Below are 6,045 nucleotides of genomic sequence, written 5' to 3' on the forward strand. Positions count from 1 at the left end.
CGTGTTAATTATTGTGGTTCTAGAATATATTTTAGGATCCCACATGGCCCGTCTCCCTCGGTATGCTTATTTTAAAATTTTGCCTGGGTTTCTTTGCTTGCTCAGAATTACTTTGGCAAGGCCTCTTGATTTAGTCAGAGAACCACCACTCAGAACTCCAGCGAGGCCCGGGACGCGCCCCAGGGCCCAGCGCCCGGACCACCTCCTCTGACCTGCGCCCGCGGCCCCGCCCCATCCCGGCCCCGCCCCCGCCCCCCCGCGGCAGAGTGCGCAGGCGCGGCGCTGTCCAGCTTGCTGAACAGTGGTTCTGCCCCCTGGCCTTGGAAAGGGAGTGTACCAAGGGAGTGGCCCAAGCGGAGGACATTCTTTCTGGGTGTCCTCACTTGTCTATGGGAAAGGAAGTGGTTGGTCCTGGCCAAGCCGGGATGCTCTGCAGGCCCAGGTGTGGGCCCTTCTGCTCACATGCAGAGCCAGCCCACCCTGTAGGACAGGCTGCAGAGACCCAGTGGCCAGAGCAGGTGGACAGCACTGGGCAGGGATGTCCGGGAGAGGAGCTAGGCCCGGGGCAGGTGGCTATGGCCACTCTGCTGACCAGTCATTCCAGAGGATGCCTGCAGGCAGGTGGGAAGCAGCAGCCAGTGGGCCCTCAGGCCGAACTTACACGTGCTTAGCCCAGACCCTGGAGCCCGGAGCCTGGGCATTGATTGGAGACTCCCAGAAACCCAGCTCTCAGGCCGGTCAAGAGTGGTGGCCGGGAGCCCAAGATCCAGCACACAGGCAGCCGATGGCTCTGCTACCAGGTCTCCCTTCACCAGATCTCAGCTGCACCCTCAGGGCCCAGGCTCAGTTCCCAGAATGCCTGACCTGGGAGAGCCTCCCCTGGGAGGAACTAGCCACCTGACTGGGAAGGGCTGCAGCTGGATGGGCTGATGGGGTGGGGGCCCTGAGCCGGGGCTGGACTTGGGTGGCAGACCCTGAATGTCCTGACGCAGGCTGGGAGAATTGCCTCTGTGGCTGGCAGCAAACCTCGGCCAGCCTGGCCTGTCAGCAGGAATCCTGGCTAAAAATACCCCAGTCTCAGAGGCCTGCCTGCTGCTGCAGCCGCCTCAGAGCCCCCTTCTCACGCCAGGCATTGCAAACGTGCCCTTCAACCCCTGTGAAAGAGGCTGGTGATAGGGCCCGTTGAACAGATGAGAAAACTCAGAACCTGCACCTGGTGAGTCCCAGCCCAGGACACTAGTCTCCAGAACTGGCCACAGAGACCTCTGTCTCACTTGAAGGGCAGGTTTGGCACCTGTCCTGCTCTCTGCTTGGGACCCTGGACAGGGGTCAGGGTGAGGCTCAGTCCAGGATAAGCTGGGGCATGGGGCATGGCTCTCTGTCCCATGGCTCTTGGGGTGCAGAGTCACTTGCTGGGGGGGGGCAGAGCCTCAAGACCTTGGACTGAGCCACCCCAGTAGAATGTGGGGCACCAGGTGAGTGCCAAGCCATCTCTGTCCCAATTGCCTGCCCCACTGTATCAGTCCCTGTGGGCTTCTGGGGGACCACTTGGCATGGACACACCCTTTGTTTTGGGTTCATTAGCTGAGTGACCCCAGGACAAGGCTGTCTTCCCTGGGGCTAAATTTCCCCATCTGCACCCTGTGAGGGTGAGAGGAGTCGAGTCCAGAGAGATATAAGCGTATCTGGAAGCAGTCTTCCAATGTGTTTGTTGAATGACTAAGTGACTGAGCAAGAGAGAAGATGAAGGCATTGAGGAGAGGATGGCCAGGGGGTTCTCCACAGTACACTTTGGGTGGGAGTTCTGAGCTCCAAGTTGGACTGGCCCTTCTCTGTCCTCAGCCTCTCCATCTGAAAAATGGAGCAAATCTTCATGCCCCGTGGATCATGGCAGACCAGAGAGAGTCTCAGGGGCCCAGGGAGCCCTGGGAAAAGCAAGACTGGGCACTAAGCCTGAGTTGGCCCAGCAGGAGCCTTTCACTGTGACTTCGGAATGGGTCTGCAATGCCCACCCTGCCCTCCACTCCAAACTATTCCAGCTGGCAGCCATGGCCACGCCTAGGCCTGCCTTTCCCACCCCACTGGGCGTTTGTGGGTCCTCTAACCAGGGGCCCCCCCTCTCCCGACCCGGTTTTGACCGCTCGCTGGGCTCCTGGTGTGAACAGCGGCTCCCAATTTAGCTGTCACTGCCGGGTGGGTGGCTCTGGAAGGATCCGCATTCCCTGCAGGGGTGGGGGAGGGGCATGAATAAGTGCTGATGCCTTGGGCACAGCCTGGGGGCACTGCCTTCCAGACTTTTGGCCCTCAGGGACCAGGAACATCCTACTCAGCCTTAGCCCCTGTCTCAGCCGGTGCCCAGACAGAGGCAACCAACCTACACTCACTGAGACAGGACCCTGAGCCCACCCCCCAGTGACCACTAGGGAGCCCTGGGGACTCACTGCATCTTCTGGGAGTCAGCAGAAGGGGCAGATCCAGCCTTGGGTGCCACGTGCCAGTGCTGCGGGTCCCACTCAGCCTGAGTCCCCTACCCTCTCCAGGCTTAGGTTCCCATCCTGGAGACCGGCCACTAGAAGCGGGGATGGGATGTGCGGTGAGGGTCACCATTGTGTAATGCACACACTTCCTCGACCATGCCCGGCAGCCTCCCAGAGGTGGAAGGTGCATGTTTCCTGGCAAAAAGAGCATCCAGCATGGCAGAATCCAGGATGCCATCCTGTGGGAGGAAGCGTCTAGTTGGTGTGGAGATAGGAGGCATTTGGAGATGGGCAGGCCCAGTGGGATTCTTGGGGATGCTGCCAGGGATTGGGCTGTCAGCCCCTTCCTTGCACTGGCCCCCATTGCTGCTGTGTGTGGCTTTGATGAATAAGAGATGAAGTAGCAGATTAATTATGGCCTAATATGCACCAAAGTTGGGCAGAGGGACTCCTCAGGGGCACAGGGTTGATGACAGAAGGCCAAGACACCCTCTGCAGCCCTGAGGTTGGGGTGATGGGGGTTTCTGGGTGAAGTAGTGGCTGTGGGCAAAGGTCATCCTGGGAGGGGCTGCCAGGATGTGGGTCTACCCAAGTTCCCCTGACCTCCATTTTCTTGTCTGTAAAATGGGTAGTGGTGGTACTGTCTACACTATAGGACAGAATGCACTTAGCAGGCCTGGCACAGAGTTCTTTTGGGCCTTGGGCAGACAGCTGCCCTGTGCAGAGAGAGCAGATGGCAGGCCGGCGCCCCCCAGCTCCCTGGAACTGCGACCACATTCCCAGCCACCCACTCAGAGTGCTGGGAAAAGTCACATTGGAGCAGCACCTGGGTGGAAGCAGGTTTGCTGCATGCCCTTGGAGCTAACAGGTCCTTCCTTGCACTGCCCTGGGGTGGCCCAAAATGTGTGCAGCAGAGGCCATGCCCCTTGTTCCCCCATCCCTCCCTGGGAGGGTGTCAAGGGACCACATGCCCATGGGTACCACATCAGCTGCCCAAGCAAAGCCACCACAGGCCTTTCTGTCCAAGATGGAAACGAGCCTCTGGGAGCGTCTGAGCAGGTTGACTCCTGTCCCTGTTACCCAGCACCAGCCACAGTGGAAGGGTCCCCTTGTCCAAGCTGGATTCTACCTCCAGTGGACCTGGAGGTTTGAGTGAGAATCCCACGTGCCCCCTCAAGGCCCTGTACAGGCCTCTCAGGGAATAGGATAGGTTGGGCAAAGGAGGGACGGTGGCCAGTTCATCCATCCCAGGAGGTGTTAGTGTTGGCCTCATCCACATGCTGCCCCGAGCTCAGAGAGGGCAAGGGGCTGGACTGAGGTCACACAGCTGGGAGGGCCCTCTCATGCCTGACAGGCTGAACTTGGAGGCTGGTCCCCAGGGCGGAGGAGAGGGGTGAGGCAGCCCTGTACGTGGCTTCACTGGATGGGTGTAGTGGGTGAGCTGACAGAAGGCCATTGTGGTGGGCCTGAGGGGGGCAATTCAGGCAGAAGCCCAGGCCAGGCAGGGGTGACAGGATTGTTCAGTCCCAAGAGTAGAGCTGTCTGCAGTCTCCAGGCCAAACCCACTCCTGATCCCCAGAGCCACGTGTCCAGAAAGCCTGGAGAACTCAGGTCAGTGCGGCCCGAATGGCCTGTCATCTCTCCACCCTTGCTGGGTGACCCAGGGACTAGTCAGCAGTGTGCAACCAGGCTCTTCCCACGGTGTCTCTGGCTCCAGCCCCAAGCACTGACCCCTAGGGCTGGCTGTGCTCCTGGACCAGAGGCTGCAGCCCCATCCCTCATGCTTTCCTGGACCTACCCACACCCTGATAAACGTGCCTTACCATACCCCTCCCCCACTCCCGCCACTGTCTCCAGCCTGAGGAGCCAGCTGTATCCTGCTGGAGGCCAACTGACCTGCCACCCAGCCCTGCTCAGCTCCTCCTCTGCCTGCCATGGGCCCCCTCAGTGCTGGCCCACACCTACCTCTCCCTCCCTCCAGCCAACACCCACAGCAGACATGCAGGAGTCATCCTACAGGCTGGACTTCCAGCGAGGAGGGCGCTGGCCAAGGTGCTGACTTGGGGGGGGGTGGCGGGCAGAGGAAATCTTTCCCACAGCCTGCAGTGGCTGGCTTGCAGGTCTCAGCCCCACTCCCACCACACAGACCTGCGGGTGGGTGGTAGGCCCAGCCCCAGGCCAGAACAGCCAGAACATCCGGGCTTGGTGGATGAAACATGTGGGCCTGTGCCCCAGAACGGCTGCCCCCAACTGCTGCAGGAGCAGGCTTTGAACCTACAGGCAGGCGGGGCACAACTTTTAGCAGTGGTGGGCCAGCCTGGGGTCCTAGATCATTATAGCCACCCAGGAGCATGGGATCGTGGTCCACACTAGCCCTGACCCGAGAATGACGGCCAGTGCCACATGGCTTGTCATCTGGTCTGAGGTGGCCCTGTGGGGAGAACTCTTCCTGATCTGGGAGCTCCTGCATGCAGGGACCCTGGGGGAAGAGCTGACATGGGGGACAAGCCTCAGCCTCCTGCTGGCTCTGTGAGCTTGACCTCATGTTCCCCATTTACACAATGGGGGACACACCTCCATGTGGCTGTGGGGAGGATTCACTCGTGGCACCCAGCAACGAGTACCCACTGGGGAGGCGGCTCTGGGTGCATGGCCGGGTGCAGGCGCAAGTGCACAGGAGCTGGGGATCTTGGTTCCCCCTCAGCTCCCATGTGTCTGGGAATTGAATGTACTCCACAATGACCTGGTAAGCCAATCCTGGGACAAGGGTGACAGGGACGCAACAGGCAAAGGTGTGGTCAGGGCCACAGTACAGCGGCCAGAGGGGTCTGGGCAGTGTGGCCTGTACCCCAGGCCAGAGAGCTGGCCTGGCACGGGCACCATCATTGGTCTCCAGCCCACGAGGCTGCCTGTGATTTTGTGCTCAGATGGGAGCACTGGGCTCAGAGAGGTCCCACTTGCCCTTGGTGAGTCCAGCAGGCCTTGATCCCCTTGCTCTACTGACATCTCCCAGCCACATCTGAGGTCATGAGGCCTGATGGGGAGGCAGAATGTGCCAGGTCTCCTAGTCACCAGGTCCCTCAGCTTCACATCACTGGAACACTGGCTGGGCTCCCAGGGAGACCACCAAACCCTCAGCCAGGATGCTCCAGTCACAGGGAGACTGCCAGTCCAGGGCCTGCCCTGGGCACAGGGTCCTACAGACTGGAACTAACTCTGCCAGCCAGTACCCATCCACGTGGCTCTCTTACCTGCCAGGCAGGCTCGGAGAGGCCCAGATCTGGCTGATCAGCTCCCAGCCCTCCATGTGCAGGGCAGCCTGCAGGGACGCTGGCCTGGCAGCTGGCTGAAGACTCAAGAGCTTATCTGTGAGGCCAGGTAGATCCCCGAGCAGCAGAGGGAGGTGGGATGCCTGTGCAGATGTGCCTGGGGTGTGAGTGTGTGTCACTGGGTTCTCTGGCCCTAGAGCCTGGCCTGGCTTTGAGAAGGGTGGGGTACTAAACAAGTGGGCTCAGAGAGGAACTCCTGGGCTGGAGACCCCATCCCACGGGAGGGAACAGGTGGGGGG

The sequence above is a fragment of the Balaenoptera physalus genome, assembly GCF_965194825.1.
Source record: "Balaenoptera physalus genome assembly, chromosome: 12".
NCBI lineage: Eukaryota > Metazoa > Chordata > Mammalia > Artiodactyla > Balaenopteridae > Balaenoptera > Balaenoptera physalus.